This window comes from Bombina bombina, chromosome 3, assembly GCF_027579735.1.
Source record: "Bombina bombina isolate aBomBom1 chromosome 3, aBomBom1.pri, whole genome shotgun sequence".
In the NCBI taxonomy this organism is placed as follows: domain Eukaryota; kingdom Metazoa; phylum Chordata; class Amphibia; order Anura; family Bombinatoridae; genus Bombina; species Bombina bombina.
The window spans coordinates 316,524,846-316,546,011 of record NC_069501.1 but is presented as its reverse complement, the minus strand read 5'-3'; positions in this window follow the sequence as shown (position 1 = coordinate 316,546,011).

Sequence of the window (21,166 nt, the reverse complement as noted above, 5' to 3'; positions counted from 1 at the left end):
TTTTGCAGGGAACTGTGTTGCTACTACCGAAAATAAATTTTTTCCTATTTGTTTAACAGAACAAAGGTGTTCTCAAGAGACTTATAAGCCTTCTTATCCTGAATTAAGGGTAACGTGAATTTGCAGGCTGCTAGAAGAGATCTACAGTACATTCCTCAGTGGTGCATTGAGGTCAAATGTCCTGTCTGGAACTGATGATGTCAGGTAGTACCTGGTTTTCTATACTTTAGTTGGGTGACAAACCTAGAGGGGGAAGTAGTATTTTTTTTCCTTCACATAGAAAGGTTATTAAACTAAAACTCAAATATATCTATAGGCCTAGCTTAATAGCTAAATAACTAGGCCTCTTGCTAATCATACGCCTACTGGTGAAAAACTGGATTCCCTATAATATACCATTAGGGGAAGGGAATCTTATAAGAGTTGTAATATACTCAGAGCAAAAAAGTAAGATTGACAGCTAAACTAGGCTTTGGTAAGAGGTGTTCCATGGAGAGTATACGAGGAGGTAAGCTTCTCCAAAAGCACAAAGGTACTTTACCAGTAAAAACCCACCTAGGTATAAATAGGATGAGAAAGGTACAATGTAGGCTTGAAATGCCGTACCTAAAGTTTCCTCAGGGTTGCAGACTCTGCAGAGTCCCCTTTAGAAGGAATACCCTGCCTAAGGTTAATAGGGTGTATATGGTATAAAAGTCTAAAAGTGCAAAACTGTAAAGGGTCCCTAGAATAGGGTAAACCTGTTAAAAGAAGCTAATAAAGTTAAGGCATAGCCGATAACATAAATATTCCTGATCTTTAGGAACTTAATTTAGTCCAGGGTCAAACATGACTCTAGGATGTTTTGTTTACTAGGCCAAAGTAAATAGACAATCAAACTGAAGGTAAATATGAAGCTGTTGGTAAGTCTGAAACTAAAACTAGCTTATATTACTTGCTCAATTAAACCAATGGATTAAATGTTTTTTTTTTACCATATATTCTATTATACTTTAATAGTTACATTGCTCAGAAATATCTAGAGGGGTGATTATTGATACTAATGGAACTGTATTACAAACTAATATGACAATAAACAAGTGGTATAGTTAATATATCCCTGTATCTATGTAACTGTAAATGGATATGATATCCTAATCAATGATTATTTTACTATTTTACAAATATATGCTAAAGGACTATGGAATGACACAAATCTGCTTATTAATCAAGGATGATTTGTTTTATTTTTATTCCAGGTATCAACTTATTATTGCTGGAAAAAGAGTAACAGATATGACAATATCATACTTAATATGTAAAAATGGCATCCAAGTGAAGCATTACTATGATGTAATGACAAAATGTTGCATGTTTAATATATATATTTTTCAGGTCTCACATCTCATAGCAAGTAGAGATGTGATGTGACATAACTTTATAGAAATATACTTAATGTGCTATTTCTAATGTTATAGGAGTCAAGCTTAAACTGACAGATGCTTGATCCAAGGAGAGATGACCATTAAAGAGACCACCATGTTCTGGGCCATCCTCATACAGTGCCAAGTGTTCCTCAAGGATCCATGATATCTATCAAATACCTGATCCACACGATGGAAGCCTGATACAGACACAACCATGATGTTTAATCAATTAAAAACCAGCACAATAACTTGTTATACAGTTGCTGCACACATTCTCCTGGGCCACATACACATAAATAAAGTTGTTCTGAAACAATCTGGTGGTTTGATCCTGACAGTAACCACACACTATACAATAACTTGGTTTATGTTGATGCCTGAAGAAAGAAACTGCAAACTTTATACTTTATTTTGTTTCTTAGAGATGCAGCATTGCAATCACTTAAAGGGACATAGACTGTATACACAAGTGGGCATTGCTTGACTGACTTTTGATATTTTCCTACACCAATAAATGTTAAAATATTTTATAAGTTGAATTTTACTCCATTCAGGTACTAAATCACTGTATACTTGATAAAAGGACATTTATCGAGATTACCTTGTCTCACTCACTCATGACAGGTCATCTCGAGAGGGGATTATGTCAGGACAATTGTCCAGTATAATTCACCATTTTGATATTGCATATTAATCACATATGCCTGTGATATATAATATAGGGGTACAATTGATCATGTGTATTTAGTTATATATTCAGGTACACATACACATATATATTATTTTTCAGTATTAATATGTAGCTATTAGCTAGTGCTGCTTGTCAGTATATAATTGCTTACTGTACTTTATCAAAATAATCCATGTTTTGTTACTATGATATTCAAGGTCTCCACCATAGCTGCATGATTCCTATCATTATAAAAACTGGTGTTAATATTCACAAATATCCCCATGTTTGTCATACATGGTTCCAGTAAGTCTCTTTTTCTATAAACATTAGTGGGGTTCAACCTTGGTTAATGGTCAAATAGAGATACTGACTTGTTTTTCAGAATATATTTACAAAATACATATATGTCTGTTATAGCTTAGTGACGAGTGCCATCTTCCGAGGGAAAAATATTCTAACTTCTAAATCTTAGCTTATTAACAAAAATGTTAATTAATCTGTAATTAGTGTTAGCCAATCAATTATGTGAACCTAACCTTATCAGTTGGGGTGGAGTTAAGCACTTTCCATAAAATACACACTCACCCACAAAAGGGGAGGGAAACACAAGCAGACGGTACAAGGGGCCACACTGAGCATGCATGATGACCACACCCTATCCAGAGGAGATGGGAGGCTAAGCTGATAGAAAAGTCAGGATAATGGCAAGAGAGGGTCCAGGGGTAACCTAAGAGGGTCTTTTTACACTGAACCACAGTGAAGGATCCCACAATGTTGATAAGTATGAAACAAACCTATATGAAACAATTTTATTAATATGATTTATGCTCTTTACATTTATATTGAAAATGTTATTATTGAATAAGGTGAGTTAATCAATTCTGGTTTGCCCTTTATAGTCACAAATGTTTTTGTTAGGTAATTCCTGTTAACCTGGTCTTATCTGTCGATAATAACACTGGGTCAATCAGGAATCTGGTAATAATATCATTTTCTTATTGTCTTCCAGGATTATTAGTTTACCTGATTCTTGCCAGCTATGCTGAGAATTTAAATAACAAAAGTTTCTATTTCTCTATTATACATGCAAGCTACTGCAAGTAAAATAATTTAGTGATTGTTTTCATTAGTTTTAACCTGATAATCATTAAATCATTGTAATGATGTATGCTTATTGATTTGATTTATTCAAATATTGCTTATTATTTCTAATAATTCTTTTAATAAACCAAGTTTGCTTATTGATCTGGTCTCAGTTTAATTAATAGACACATCAGAACTAAAAGTATTCAGGTTTTATATATATTATCCTTTGCAAATGATATAGTTCAGAGTGTTATTAAATTGCACACATTGGCCCTGCAAAGTTGGTAACCACTATTATATATATAATGAGTTACATTATCAGAATGATATAGAGGTTCCATAATATTTATTGTGTTTAAACACATAATACACTTTGCAGGTACACTACTGAAATAAAAATAATAATAAGTATAATATTCATAACAGTGTGCTACATGAGGTCATTTTGATGTGCGATTGTAGGAGGGGAGAAAAAAAAAAGGGGGGGATTAGGGGAGCTTGGAAAATGGTGTACCAAAGAGTTTGGGAAGAGGAAACGAGAGTGAGTAAGGGGGGAAAAATTGGCAAAAGCAAGCCCAGATACTCAGTAGTGGCTAAGAGCTTTCTGAAACAATTTGATTATTGCTTCACCAAAAAGTCTGGACATGTTATAGACAGTTAATATGGTTTGTGTAAATATAATTTAGAACTGGCAACAATGCAGCCTGTCTTGGTAATAGCAATTGAAAGAAGAAGAAAAGAACAAGAACGTGTGGGTTCAGTATCCCCACACCAGCGCTTTACAGAATTCCAGCAGATTTGTTGGCATCTTTTACAGTGCCTGTGTTCCATGTCGGGTAGTTATAATACACAACGGGAAGCCCTATTTATATTGAATTTTGTGCGCTTGAAGCTCTGTGGTGATGAACTTAAGGTCCCTCCTCTTTTGCAGGGTGATTTGGCTGATGTCCGAGAAGATCTGAAGGGCTATGCCTGCATTTGTCACATTTTTGATACTTCTTGCCCTTTGGGATATTACGTCTTTGTCCTTGTAGCTGAGAAATTTAATTATTATGTCCCTTGGGGGAGCTATAGGAGAAGGCCTTGGTCTTAGGGCCTGATGAGCTCTTTCTATCGGGACATCTGACGAGTTTGGGGTTCTTTTAGCGTTCTAAACAGGTCTTGTAAGTAGCCCTCCAAGGAGGTATTTGTGATAGTCTCTGGGACCCCCCTGATCCTCATGCTGTTCCTCCTTCCTCTGTTGTCCAGGTCTTCTATCCTGGACATGTATATTCTCTTCATGGTCGTGTAAATGTTGGGAGTTGGTTTCTACTTGCTTCTGTAGGGTCTCGTGCTTGTTTTTGTTTTCAAGCATCTGGACTTGTTGACTGACTTGTGTAAGGTCTTTTTTCAAGTCTCCAAAAAGCGTTCTCATTTCTGTTAATACGGTATTGATGTCATCTTTTGAAGATATGATGTTTACATCTTCTCTAGTTAGGTATTCTTGGTGCTGTGTATCTGGGGCGGAGACTGAGGTAGTTGCCATTGGAGTAGGGGGAGTCTGTGCCCATTGCATCTGTGCTTGGTGTCACCAGTCTGAGGTAATTAGTGAGGTTTGCACTTCTAGGGTCTTTGTCCGTCTTATTGTTTCTCCTATTAGACATGTTTCAGTAGTTCCTATAGCAGGCAAGGATTTTGTTAGACAGTGCCCCCTAAAGACAAACAATACTGTATTGGCACTGTAACTATTCTCCTGTCACAAGAATGGGATAGCTTTTTGATTAATGACTTCCCTGTTTTATACATGTTTTGCCCCCAGTCCTGCACCTACAGACAGAATTAATTGTTGGGAACAGGGGCCTTTATATTATCAAAGTGTTGCAATACTTAATTTAGTAGGAGCCAAACAGGCATTTAGTGTTATTTGTGTGTAGGCTCTTGCCATGTTATAAGCCTGCACACGTGTGCTGCCCAAAATGGCCGGTTAAAAAGAAGGCCTTATATATTTACGTACGTAGTAAGGTGTTAGCTATACCCCCGTTCCCCGCTGATGCCTGTCATATATTTTAAGGATCCAGTATGAACTTTTACAGGTATATAATAGTCCTGTGGCTATATTATGTGAATACACCTCACCTGCCTATCGGGCTCCAAACTCCACTGCCACAGGGTACACTGTCCCCAAAGCCCGTTCTCAACTTCTCACCTGATGGGTCTATGAATCGATTAGATATCTGTGACTACTCTCCGTGTCATGGCTTAGCTAGATCTCCTCTGCACCTCCACTACTCTGGTTCCCAGCAGCCACCGGCATGTGAGTTCTGTAAATGCTGACCGATAGCTATTTGTAGATGATCGCAGGTGTTTTCTTCACCTGTGAACTAAATGGTGATGCGCTGGTTCTGGGTTATCCTTTGCACTGCAGGCGTCTGCTCTTTTAGTAGCCATTCGGCTGTATAGCAGAGGCGCGTGTGTAGTGCCATCAAGGACCCAGGTGTCATTGAAGCACAGGAGGCTCTGAATCCGTTTGAACCTCATCCAAATCGTGCAGTGCAGGTTAACGGATTTCAGCCCACGTTATTAGGCTGTTTGGCTAACTATTGACTCTAATATATAGTTAAACATTGGGTGTGGGGCTTAAGAGCCAGGAATCAAGCAGCCATCACCCTACGTGGCCATGGCTCCGCCTCGCATACATAAAATATTATTGTGAAATATGTTAAGGGAAGTAAAATCTCTGTTTTTGGTGTTTCAAATGAGGGTTTAAGAAGTATTATTCTTAAAAAAGTAGAAAATTCATACACACAAACACACACACATATATATATACAGAAATGGAATCCCAGAAGGGGAAACGAAAAGATGCGCTAGACAAAATGCTAAGAGTTCTGATATGCTCAAAATAAGTGTATACCAAAGGGATTTTCCAAAAGGATATAGCGTGGTAAATTTTTATTACTTAGCCTTGAATTTTTTAATCCTAGGCAATAATTGTAGCTGGTAATTTGGGTCAGGGCTGTTCCTCTTTTTTTACATATACTGTATATATACAGTGTATATACATACAGTGTATATATATATATATATATATATATATATATATATATAGTTTTGCTCATAAGTTTACATACCCTGGCAGAATTTATGATTTCTTGGCCATTTTTCAGAGACTATGGCCTAGATTTAGAGTTTGGCGGTAGCCGTGAAAACCAGCGTTAGAGGCTCCTAACGCTGGTTTTAGGCTACCGCCGGTATTTGGAGTCAGTCAGGAAAGGGTCTAACGCTCACTTTTCAGCTGCGACTTTTTCATACCGCAGATCCCCTTACGTCAATTGCGTATCCTATCTTTTCAATGGGATCTTTCTAACTCCGGTATTTAGAGTCGTGTCTGAAGTGAGCGTTAGAAATCTAACGACAAAACTCCAGCCGCAGAAAAAAGTCAGTAGTTAAGAGCTTTCTGGGCTAACGCCGGTTCATAAAGCTCTTAACTACTGTGCTCTAAAGTACACTAACACCCATAAACTACCTATGTACCCCTAAACCGAGGTCCCCCCACATTGCCGCCACTCGATTAAATTTTTTAACCCCTAATCTGCCGACCGCCACCTACGTTATACTTATGTACCCATAATCTGCTGCCCCTAACACCGCCGACCCCTATATTATATTTATTAACCCCTAACCTGCCCCCCACAACGTCGCCTCCACCTGCCTACACTTATTAACCCCTAATCTGCCGAGCGGACCGCACCGCTACTATAATAAAGTTATTAACCCCTAATCCGCCTCACTCCCACCTCAAAAACCCTATAATAAATAGTATTAACCCCTAATCTGCCCTCCCTAATATTGCCGACACCTAACTTCAAACATTAACCCCTAATCTGCCGACCGAATCTCGCCGCTACTGTAATAAATGTATTAACCCCTAAAGCTAAGTCTAACCCTAACCCTAACACCCCCCTAAATTAAATATAATTTAAATCTAACAAAATAAATTAACTCTTATTAAATAAATTATTCCTATTTAAAGCTAAATACTTACCTGTAAAATAAACCCTAATATAGCTACAATATAAATTATAATTATATTATAGCTATTTTAGGATTTATATTTATTTTACAGGCAACTTTGTATTTATTTTAACCAGGTACAATAGCTATTAAATAGTTAAGAACTATTTAATAGCTAAAATAGTTAAAATAATTACAAATTTACCTGTAAAATAAATCCTAACCTAAGTTACAATTAAACGTAACACTACACTATCAATAAATTAATTAAATACAATATCTACAAATAAATACAATTAAATAAACTAACTAAAGTACAAAAAATAAAAAAGAACTAAATTACAAAAAATAAAAAAAAATATTTACAAACATTAGAAAAATATTACAACAATTTTAAACTAATTACACCTACTCTAAGCCCCCTAATAAAATAACAAAGCCCCCCCAAAATAAAAAAAATGCCCTACCCTATTCTAAATTACAAAAGTTCAAAGCTCTTTTACCTTACCAGCCCTGAACAGGGCCCTTTGCGGGGCATGCCCCAAGAAATTCAGCTCTTTTGCCTGTAAAAAAACACATACAATACCCCCCCCCCAACATTACAACCCACATACCCCTAATCTAACCCAAACCCCCCTTAAATAAACCTAACACTAAGCCCCTGAAGATCTTGGGGGGGGTATTGTATGTGTTTTTTTACAGGCAAAAGAGCTGAATTTCTTGGGGCATGCCCCGCAAAGGGCCCTGTTCAGGGCTGGTAAGGTAAAAGAGCTTTGAACTTTTGTAATTTAGAATAGGGTAGGGCATTTTTTTATTTTGGGGGGCTTTGTTATTTTATTAGGGGGGCTTAGAGTAGGTGTAATTAGTTTAAAATTGTTGTAATATTTTTCTAATGTTTGTAAATATTTTTTTATTTTTTGTAACTTAGTTCTTTTTTATTTTTTGTACTTTAGTTAGTTTATTTAATTGTATTTATTTGTAGATATTGTATTTAATTAATTTATTGATAGTGTAGTGTTAGGTTTAATTGTAACTTAGGTTAGGATTTATTTTACAGGTAAATTTGTAATTATTTTAACCATTTTAGCTATTAAATAGTTCTTAACTATTTAATAGCTATTGTACCTGGTTAAAATAAATACAAAGTTACCTGTAAAATAAATATAAATCCTAAAATAGCTACAATATAATTATAATTTATATTGTAGCTATATTAGGATTTATTTTACAGGTAAGTATTTAGCTTTAAATAGGAATAATTTATTTAATAAGAGTTAATTAATTTTGTTAGATTTAAATTATATTTAACTTAGGGGGGTGTTAGTGTTAGGGTTAGACTTAGCTTTAGGGGTTAATACATTTATTAGAATAGTGGTGAGCTCCAGTCGGCAGATTAGGGGTTAATGTTTGAAGTTAGGTGTCGGCAATGTTAGGGAGGGCAGATTAGGGGTTAATACTATTTATTATAGGGTTAGTGAGGCGGATTAGGGGTTAATAACGTTATTATAATAGCGGTGCGGTCCGCTCGGCAGATTAGGGGTTAATAAGTGTAGGCAGGTGGAGGCGACGTTGTGGGGGGCAGATTAGGGGTAAATAAATATAATATAGGGGTCGGCGGTGTTAGGGGCAGCAGATTAGGGGTACATAGGGATAATGTAAGTAGCGGCGGTTTACGGAGCGGCAGATTAGGGGTTAATAATAATATGCAGGGGTCAGCGATAGCGGGGGCGGCAGATTAGGGGTTAATAAGTGTAAGGTTAGGGGTGTTTAGACTCGGGGTACATGTTAGAGTGTTAGGTGCAGACATAGGAAGTGTTTCCCCATACGAAACAATGGGGCTGCGTTAGGAGCTGAACGCTGCTTTTTTGCAGGTGTTAGGTTTTTTTTCAGCTCAAACAGCCCCATTGTTTTCTATGGGGGAATTGTGCACGAGCACGTTTTTGAAGCTGGCCGCATCCGTAAGCAACTCTGGTATCGAGAGTTGAAGTTGCGTTAAATATGCTCTACGCTCCTTTTTTGGAGCCTAACGCAGCCATTCTGTGAACTCTCAATACCAGAGTTATTTAAAAGGTGCGGCCAGAAAAAAGCCAGCGTTAGCTACGAGGGTCGTTACCGACAAAACTCTAAATCTAGCCATATGAATGGTAACACAAAAACCTTTCTTTCACTCATGGTTAGTGTTTGGCTGAAGCCATTTATTATCAATCAACTGTGTTTACTTTTTTCAAATCATAATGACAACAGATTCTACCCAAATGACCCTGATCAAAAGTTTACATACCCTGGTGATTTTGGCCTGATAACATGCACACAAGTTGACACAAAGGGATTGGAATGGCTATTAAAGGTAACCATCCTCACCTGTGATCTGTTTGCTTGTAATTAGTGTGTGTGTATAAAAGGTCAATGAGTTTCTAGACTCCTCACAGACCCTTGCATCTTTCATCCAGTGCTGCACTGATGTTTCTGGATTCTGAGTCATAGGGAAAGAAAAAGAATTGTCAAAGGATCTGTGTGAAAAAAGGTAGATGAACTGTATAAAACAGGAAAGGGATATAAAAAGATATCCAAGGTATTGAGAATGCAAATCAGCAGTTTTCAAACTCTAATCAAGAAGCGTTCTGTTTGATAACATACTGCATTCATCTTGCCATCATTTCTGACCAAATTTCCTGTGCCTTTGTAGCTCACAGATCCCCAAAACATCAGCGATCCACCTCAGTGTTTCACAGTAGGAATGGTGTACCTTTCATCATAGGCCTTGCTGACTCCTCTTCAAATGTAGCATTTATGGTTGTGGCCAAAAAGCTCAATTTTGGTCTCATCACTCCACATAACTTTGTGCCAGAAGGTTTGAGGCTTGTATCTGTGCTGTTTGGCTTATTGTAAGCGGAATACTTTGTGGCATTTGCGTAGTAATGACTTTCTTCTGGCAACTCGACCATAAAGCCCATCTTTCTTCAAGTGCCTCCTTAATGTGCATCTTGAAACAGCCACACCACATGTCCTGTATTTCACCTGAAGTTATTTGTGGGTTTGTCTTTGCATCCCAAACAATTTTCCTGGCAGTTGTGGCTGAAATTTTAGTTGGTCTACCTGACCGCGGTTTGGTTTCAACAGAATCCCTCATATTCCACTTCTTTATTACAGTTTGAACACTGCTGATTTGCATTCTCAATTCCTTGGATATCTTTTTATATCCCTTTCCTGTTTTATACATTTAAACTACCTTTTTCCCACAGATCCTTTGACAATTCTTTTTCTTTCCCCATGACTCAGAATCCAGAAACGTCAGTGCAGCACTGGATGGAGGATGCAAGGGTCTGTCAGGAGTACAGAAACTCATTGACCTTTTATACACACACACTAATTACAAGCAAACAGATCACAGGAGAGGATGGTTACCTTTAATAGCCATTCAAACCCCTTTGTGTCTACTTGTGTGCATGTTATCAGGCCAAAATCACCAGGGTATGTAAACTTTTGATCAGGGTCATTTGTGTAGTTTCTGTTGTCATTATGATATAAAAAGAGTAAACACAGTTTATTGATAATAAATGGCTTCAGCCAAACACTAACCATGAATGAAAGAAAAGTTTTTGTGTTATCATGGCCAAGAAATCATAAATTCTGCCAGGATATGTAAATTTATTAGCACAACTGTAAATATATATATACACACACACACACACACACACACACATATATATATATATATATATATATATATACTGTAAATATATATATTTGTCTTTTGTTTTATTGTAATAATTAAATGGTGGGATCTGGAATTTTTTGTACGTATGAATAATTGTTGCACTAAATTAGCTTTGTGCCAGGGTAAAAGGCTTACTCATTTGTATGCATTCGCAACTACCACATTTTTTAGCATATATATTAATCAATGTCAGTTACTCCTGAAACAAATCCATCAGTGTGTATCATGAATCATTGTGATCACACATTTATTCAAATAGCCTGAAGCTAATAAACAAAAGAAATTAAAATAAAATTGTGGGGAATGTCAAGCAAATCAATGCTAACCTATTCTCGTATACTCAAAACATAATTCCTACTTACCCCAGGCTATTACAGATTTACCATATGAAAGTGATGGAACATGCTGTAGCAATTAAAAATCAATTGTTAAAAATAAGGAAAAAATGGCAACATAACTGAGAATGTATGTGATAATTTAGACAAGGATTTGAACCAATGCTTTTTATATACTGGGCCAAATTATGAGTGGAGCACAAACATTTGCGTGCAAGCGATAGGGTTTCATAATCGTTTGCATGCAGGTTAGATTGCTCTAGTATTACAAATTGCTTGAATGATTACCTCGTCCTCAGAGCTGTGGTTAACTGTTTTGCAAATCAAATAAGTTGCACAAAACACATCATAAATATATTACAAAGTATGGTTACACTCATAACAACATCAACTAATAAAATCATTTAAAGAAAATATTAAACACAAAAGTTATAAGGGCTCAAAGATATGAGGTCACAGGTTTTTAGAAAAAAAGGCAGGCAAAGAGATTTAGCATTGAAAACCTACATGCTAAAGATTTATATGTAAGTGTGTGTGTATATATATATATATATATATATATATATATATATATATATATATATATATATATAAATGTTTAGATAGATAGATAGATAGATAGATAGATAGATAGATGATAGATAGATAGATATACAGTATACAACAGAAGTTAGTAGACCCCAGTGCAATATAACTTATATGTCAAATGATTCAAATTGTATCACCAAACAGTAATTGAATTACTTCTAAGTTTTAAAGTAGGGTATGTGCTCTTATGTAAAATTAAAAACTAACAGTTTAGATTTACTATATTAAAAATACCAGCCCCACAGCAGGAATACAATGCAACAACAGTCAGTGCACCTTTCCTTACTGAGATTCAAATCTTTTATTTTTTCAATACTTTATATGTCCACCTTAATTTTTGATAACCGACTCAATCCGCCTCGCATGGTGGATACCAATGTTGCACAAATTTCTGGAGAGATATTTTGTCATAATTCAGGTAAGTTTTTCAGACGCTCTTTGTTGAAGGGGTTGTGTTCCTTTACCTTTCTCTTCAAAATGCCCTAAAAGGTGTTCTATTGAATTCAAGTCAGGCGACATACTTGGCTAGGTCACAGTTTTCACTTGTTTCTCCTTTAGAAACTCCTTTGTAATATTGGAAGTGTGCTTTGGATCGTTATCATGCTGGAATATTCATCCCCTGTCAAACCTCTGGAGACTGGGAGTCATCTTGGCAGCCAGTATTTTGGTATATTGCAGGCATTTATTATGCCATCTACAAATGTCTTCTCCCCAACACCTTTTGCAGCCATGCAGCCCCATATCGTCACACTCCCACCTCAATGTTTCACTGTTGGGACTATGCATTCACTGTAATAATCCTGACAGGTTCACACTAAACATGCTGCACCCCATCTGAGCCGAAAAATTGAATCTTGGTCTTGGTCATCTTACGAAAGAATGTGCTCCCAGTATTTATCAGGTTTTTTATGTTGTTTGCAAAGTTTAATCTTGCAGTTTTGTGCCAAAGGTAAGACCAAGCAAGGTTTTGTTCCCTGGATGCTGCCCATAGAAGTTGATAGACATGTGCGATTCGTTTCGATTCTGAAATTCGGAAAATTCGGCAAATTTGGCGATTCGGATCGAACCGAATTTCCGAATTAAAATTCTGCCGAATTTTCCAAATCAAACCGAATCGAATCGAATCGATTTGTAAATTCGGATGGCCATTGGGATTACACTAGTATTGTACAGTATGTTAGGTTAACACCTAATATACAGTATATGTCAGGATAATGGCATACTTATTCTCTGCACTGTCCCTTTAAAGCATCCTGCTCCCATTAACATCAGCCTATTTAAGGCCCCTCCCAGCATTTTCACATTGCTTAGTATTGAAGTTTGTTTTAAACCTTAACCTGAGCCTGCTCTCTGTGAGATTTATCATACTACTTCTGTTTGTTGGATTCCTCTACTCCTCCTAACTGGATTTCTGTTGTCATCCTCTCCTACCTGCCTGCTTCTCCCTCAGAAGATTCAGCTATTTCAAAAGCCTCACTCCTACCTTTACCTCTAACCCAGTTTCCCCTGCAGCTCACCGGCCTTGGGATTCACCTTTCACGGAGCTCCGCTTCCTCATGCTGTGACGTCATCAGCCAGCTGCTACTGAGCTTCCTTGCTCCCTCTGGCAAGTCGCCATTACAACCCGGTCTTTGCAACTATCATTATAACAGTTCTGTTAGCGGTAAGCCAGTCTCTGAATTTTTACTTTGCTGCTATACTCTAAGATTAGTATCTCAGTTGCTGCTGTTATTTCTGTGACTTTTAGTTCATTCCCTCATATCCTGCTGTTTTACCGTAACTCTGTTCACAATAGCAATTGCTTATTTTTTCTATGATCATAGTACCAATTTTTCCTTGCTTATTTCATTTTTACCTTTATTAATGTTAAAATCTCAGGTTTATCTGGGCATACCCCTGCTGCATTTACTTTCTCACAGTGTCTACCCAGACACATGTGGCAGCCATAGGGAATATGCTCAATTACTGCCTGTATACTAAAACTATGCAACAAGGAATAAGGTTTTACATAGCTGCCTAATTCCTAAATTTTGTTTTACCTTTTCACTCTGTTGCAAACAACCATACAATTTTTATTGTTTTTTCCATTCCAGCAGTTGTGGTCCAAATAACTAAGCTGCACACATTTTTTCGTTCTTAGTTGTGCCTGACATAATACTAAGCCTAAACTATGGACCCAGCTGGAATGAACGCACATGTGCAAAATATCACACAGAGGGTTGATTTATTAACTGAAGCTGTTAATACTTTGAAAACAGAAAATGATACTTTAAAAGCTTATATCAGGGATGTGGTTGATAAGAGGGTACCCATATTAGAACCACAGGTTAGTACACCAGAAAAATTTAGTGGTGAGAGATCTGAGTATAGAGATTTCAAGAATGCTTGTTTGCTTATGTTCTCCCTTAAACCTCATACCTATCCCACTGATAGAGCAAGGGTACTCACAGTTATATCCTATTTGAGAGGTGAGCCCCGCACATGGGCCAACACTTACTTTGAGAATAACGATGATATACTTAATTCTTTGGAAAGTTTTTTTTCTGCTATGGGTCAGCTATATGAGGATCCATATAAACAGCTTACTGCTGAAACTGCAATGCGAGGCTTGAAACAAAAGAAAAGAGTAGTTGAGGATTACATTGCCGAATTTAAAAAATGGGCGAAAGACACTCAATGGAATGACCTTTCACTGAGAAATCAGTTTAGATTAGGCCTTTCAGAAGGAATTAAGGATGAGTTGTCTAGATCTGAACTACCACATACTCTTGAGGCTTTAATATCACTTAGCATAACTATAGACAGAAGACTGAGAGAGAGACAGCAGGAGAGATCATTTCATGAATATCCTGCAAAGAAACAAAATACACCCAGCCCCAGCAAATCAACTGCTGAACCTATGGATATAGGTTTTATAAAGGGACCATTAACCCCTGAGGAGAAGATCCGACGAAGGGCTAATAATCTCTGCTTATACTGTGCTTCAGACAAACACACTGTCAGGGACTGTCCTTCCCTCCTGAAACAAAACAAGGGTAAGATGTATAAAGAACCTTTTTGTTGTACCACTCAGGATCATGCTCTCCCTTACCTAAATTTATCTCTTCTTTTACAGTGGGAGTCACATCGAATCAACGCTCTCGCGATTATTGACTCAGGAGCTACAGTCTCCTACATAGATACTGTATTCACTAAATTCAATAAAATTCCACTTGTGCAAAAAAGGTCTCCTGTGTTATTACGTGGAATAGATGGTAATCCAATCACATCAGGTCCAGTTAAATATCAAACAATACCCTTACTTGTTGTTACCCCAGACCACCATAGGGAGTATATGTCATTTGATGTAATATCATCCCCTATTTCACCCATAGTTCTCGGTATAAACTGGCTCCGAATTCATAATCCTGAAGTAAATTGGTCTAGCTCAACAGTCACATTTAATTCTACATTCTGCTCTACTACTTGTTTCCCAGCTACTATTTTGCAAACCACTGAATCCAATGAGACAATTCAAATTCCTGAGGTTTATAAGGATTATGCAGATGTATTCAGCAAAACCCAGTGTGACAATCTTCCTCCTCACAGGAAGTATGATTGTCCTATTGAGATCATACCTGGCTCTGAGATCCCCACGGGTCATATTTACCCACTCTCAAACCCTGAGTTAACACACCTTAAATCTTACTTAGATGAAAATCTAAGTAAAGGTTTCATCCGTCCCTCCACCTCTCCAGCTAGTGCTGGGATTTTTTTTGTTAAAAAATAAGGATGGCTCATTGAGGCCAATCGTAGACTACAGACAACTAAATAAAATTACAGTAAAAAACAGATATCCCTTACCCCTCATCCCGGAGTTAATTGAAAGGTTGGAGGGAGCAAAATTTTTCACAAAATTGGACTTAAGAGGAGCCTATAATCTCATCCGAATTAGATCTGGAGATGAGTGGCTCACGGCGTTTCGAACAAGATACGGATTGTTCGAATACGTCGTGATGCCTTTTGGGCTCTGCAACGCGCCCGCAACTTTCCAGCACTTAATTAATGACATTTTTAGGGACATATTAGATGTCTTTATTGTCATCTATCTGGATGATATTTTAATTTATTCCAAGACCTATCAGGAACACATTTCCCATGTTAGACAAGTTTTATCAAGGCTCAGAGGTAACCACTTGTATGCTAAGGCTGAGAAATGCCTGTTCAATTCACAGACCATATCCTTTCTGGGATATGAAATTTCTCCTTCAGGTATCCATATGGAACAAAAAAAGGTTGATGCAGTTTTAAATTGGCCCATACCAACAACTAAACGTCAAGTTCAGTCCTTCATGGGTTTTGCGAATTTCTACCGCAAATTTATTAAAAATTTCTCCAAACTTGCTCTTCCTTTAACTGTTCTAACAAAAAATAATTCACATTTCAGGTGGACTAAAGAAGCACAATCCGCTTTTGATTTGTTCAAACAAAAGTTCACTTCAGCACCAATACTCCGTTTTCCTGACCCTAATCTACAATTTGTTCTTGAGGTGGACGCCTCAAATTCTGCTATTGGCGCTGTTCTCTCCCAAAGAGAAAACTTGTCAAAACCGTTACATCCTGTGGCTTTTTACTCCAAGACTTTGAATAGTGCGGAACAAAACTATCCTATTGGTGACAAAGAACTCTTAGCCATAAAACTCTCCCTGGAACACTGGCGACACCTCCTTGAAGGTACTTCCATTCCTACACTCATCTATACAGATCATAGGAACCTGCAGTACTTGAAGGCCACTAGAACCTTGTCAGCCAGACAGGTTCGCTGGAATCTCTTTTTCTCTCGTTTTAATTTCCTCATCACATACCATTCTGCTGGAAAGAACCAAAAAGCTGACGCACTATCCTGGTTACCCACAAGTCTTCCACATCAAACGACCGACCAATCCATCATACCAAAAGAAAACTTCATTTCTTTTACTCTCGAAGTCTCATCTAACCTTAAAAAGGAACAGTTGGCCGACTCTACAAAGCCATCACACCTTCTTCAACTTAATACTCAAGGACTTTATTCTCATGATTCAAAGATATATGTTCCACCTTCCCTCAGACTCATTCTCCTTCAATCTGTACATGATTCACCTTTAGCTGGTCATCCAGGTATCCATAAAACTCTCGATCTAGTAAAAAGGGATTACTGGTGGCCTCATATGGCAACTGACGTTAAGGACTATGTAAACTCTTGTCTTAATTGTACCATTTCAAAAAGGGATAAACACTCTCCCTATGGGTTGCTTTTGCCTTTGCCTACTCCAAAGAATCCATGGTCTGAGATTGCTTTAGACTTTATTGTAGATTTGCCAGTCTCTTCAAAGAATACCACCATCCTTGTCGTTGTAGATCTCTTCACGAAGATGTGCCATTTCATCCCCTTCTCCAAACTTCCTACCGCTTTGGAGACAGTACATTTGCTTCTCAAACATATTGTTAAGTATCATGGACTTCCCACTTCAATCCTCAGTGATCGTGGCAGTCAATTTTCTAGCAGACTATGGTACCATTTCTGTAAAACTTTATCTGTTGAGAGAAAGTTAACTACTGCTTACCACCCGCAATGTAATGGTCAAACTGAACGTTGTAACCAGTGGTTGGAACAATTTTTAAGACTCTTCTGTTCCTCTCAACAACATCTTTGGAGTGACTTCCTGCATTACGCTGAATTTTGTTACAACAACACTATTCATTCCACTACTGGTCAAACTCCCTTCTTCGCAAACTACGGTTTTCACCCCAAGTTTCACATCCTACCATCTTCTACCGTTCCAGTATCTAGTATATCAGATTTGTCTGATTACATCTCTTCCAACTTTAAAACCATCGAGTCCAACATCATAGCAGCAAAACAACTCCAGAAACAGTATTATGATCGCCGCAGCCTCCTGTCTACACAAAAGGTGATCTCGTCTGGCTATCCACCAAACACCTAAGTTTGAAAACCCCTTCGAAAAAACTTTCTCCGTTGTTCATTGGTCCATACCCTGTTGAACTCGTCATTAATGCCAATGCTGTCCGGCTTAAATTACCTGATAATTTAAGGGTTCATCCCACATTCCATGTATCCCTTCTCAAACCCTATAAGGATCTCAGGAATTTCTCTTTACAAACGTCTCTTCCACCTATTTCTCTCGACCCTGAAATGGAGTATGAAGTTCACTCAATCCTGGATTCCCGTTTCCGTAGGGGACGTATTGAATATCTTGTTCGTTGGAAGGGTTTCTCTACAGATGATGATTCCTGGGAACCAGCTACCAACATATCCGCTCCTCGTTTGATATCTCATTTCCACCAGAGACATCCGGATCGTCCTGGGCCTTGAGCCTCTGGAGTGTCTCCTTGGAGGGGGGATTCTGTCAGGATAATGGCATACTTATTCTCTGCACTGTCCCTTTAAAGCATCCTGCTCCCATTAACATCAGCCTATTTAAGGCCCCTCCCAGCATTTTCACATTGCTTAGTATTGAAGTTTGTTTTAAACCTTAACCTGAGCCTGCTCTCTGTGAGATTTATCATACTACTTCTGTTTGTTGGATTCCTCTACTCCTCCTAACTGGATTTCTGTTGTCATCCTCTCCTACCTGCCTGCTTCTCCCTCAGAAGATTCAGCTATTTCAAAAGCCTCACTCCTACCTTTACCTCTAACCCAGTTTCCCCTGCAGCTCACCGGCCTTGGGATTCACCTTTCACGGAGCTCCGCTTCCTCATGCTGTGACGTCATCAGCCAGCTGCTACTGAGCTTCCTTGCTCCCTCTGGCAAGTCGCCATTACAACCCGGTCTTTGCAACTATCATTATAACAGTTCTGTTAGCGGTAAGCCAGTCTCTGAATTTTTACTTTGCTGCTATACTCTAAGATTAGTATATCAGTTGCTGCTGTTATTTCTGTGACTTTTAGTTCATTCCCTCATATCCTGCTGTTTTACCGTAACTCTGTTCACAATAGCAATTGCTTATTTTTTCTATGATCATAGTACCAATTTTTCCTTGCTTATTTCATTTTTACCTTTATTAATGTTAAAATCTCAGGTTTATCTGGGCATACCCCTGCTGCATTTACTTTCTCACAGTGTCTACCCAGACACATGTGGCAGCCATAGGGAATATGCTCAATTACTGCCTGTATACTAAAACTATGCAACAAGGAATAAGGTTTTACATAGCTGCCTAATTCCTAAATTTTGTTTTACCTTTTCACTCTGTTGCAAACAACCATACAATTTTTATTGTTTTTTCCATTCCAGCAGTTGTGGTCCAAATAACTAAGCTGCACACATTTTTTCGTTCTTAGTTGTGCCTGACAGTATAATACTAGTCTAATCCCACCTAACACTTACCGAAATGCCGAATTTACGAACCGAATCGAACCGAACCGAATCGAACCAAATTTCTTTGAATCCGAATGAATCCGAAACGAATCAATTCAGAATTTTCCGAATTCGAATCGATCCGAACCGAACTTCGAAAAATTCCGAATCGATCCGAAACAAACCGAATTTTTTCGCCATGCACATGTCTAGAAGTTGACATTATGCAATGCCCTTAGCACTGTCTGAGCTAGATTGTTTAAGTAGCGCACTGACCGTGGTGTCATTTTAGGAGGACAGCCACTGCAGCTCTGATTTTTGGCACTGTGTATTGTCCTATACCACCTGTGATTACTGCTGCAACTGCACTTTGACTCATTTTTAGTTGGTCATCAATCTTCCTGTAGCCTTTTCCTTCTTTTTGAAGTCTCACAATCAGATTTTTCAATTCCTCTAGCAATTCTTTTCCTTTGGAGCCATGATGCAGACTTGCAGATAGACACAGCCCATTGGTCCAAAAATGAGAATGTTCTGATAACTATATACATGCAAGTAGGCTAATTAGAAACTGCAGGTGTACTCAATTTTGTTTCAGTGATCTAACTTGTGTGTCAGTGACCACAGGTGTATTCACTTTTGTTGCATTAAGTTTCTACTTTGGGGCCTGGATTTTCAGTATAATGTTTCTAAGATATTTGTTTTTGATTGTTTATAATTATAACAGGAAATATTCTACTTGTCAACTTAGAAATAATACAATTATTGAGAGGTGATACAATTTTGAATAATTTGATATTAAAGTGATATTGTCCACTTTTGTTGTATACTGAATATATACATATACAGTCATGGCCAAAAATATTGGCACCCCTGAATTTCTGTCAGATAATGCCCCACTTCTCCCAGAAAATTGCTGCAATTACAAATGTTTACGCGTTCTCATGTTTATTTCTTTTGTTTGTATTACGAGTTTTTGTCGGTAAGGCTGTGTGGGGCTAACATGCATTTTTTTCTTACCGCTCACTGAAGCCAACGCTGGTATTACAGGTTTTTTTCAAGTCGGCGTTAGCCTCAGAAAAGTGAGCCCTGAGCAAAACTTAGCTCCACATCTCACTGTAATACCAGCGTTACTTACGGTAGCGGTAAGCTGGCAAAACGTGCTCGTGCACGATTTCCCCATAGGAAACAATGGAGCTGAGTTGGCTGAAAAAAAACTTAACACCTGCAAAAAAGCAGCGTTCAGCTCCTAACGCAGCCCCATTGTTTCCTATGGGAAATTTATGTCTGCACCTAACACCCTAACATGAACCCCAAGTCTAAACACCCCTAATCTTACACTTATTAACCTCTAATCTGCCACCCCTGCTATCGCTGACACCTACATTATAATTATTAACCCCTAATCTGCTGCTCCGGACACCGCCGCCTCCTACATTATACTTATGAACCCCTAATCTACTGCCCCCAACATCGCTGACACTTACATTATAGTTATTAACCCCTAATCTGCCCCCCAATGTCGCTGCAACTATATTAAATTTATTAACCCCTAATCTGCCGCCGCCAACATCGCCGCCACTATAATAAATGTATTAACCCCTAAACCTAAGTCTAACCCTAACACCCCCTAACTTAGGTTTTATTTTTATTGTACAGGCAACTTTGTATTTATTTTAACTAGGTAGAATAGTTATGAAATAGTTATTAACTATTTAATAACTTCCTAGTTAAAATAAGTACAAAAGTACCTGTAAAATAAACCCTAACCTAAGTTACAATTACACCTAACACTACACTATAATTAAACTAATTACCTAAACTACCTACAATTAATTACAATTAAATTAAATAAACTAAATTACGAAAAAAAACTAAATTACAGAAAATAAAAAAAGAATTACAAGAATATTAAACTAATTACACCTAATCTAATCTCCCTAATAAATTAAAAAAGCCCCCCAAAACAATAAAATTCCCTACCCTATACTAAATTACAAATAGCCCTTAAAAGGGCCTTTTGCGGGGCATTGC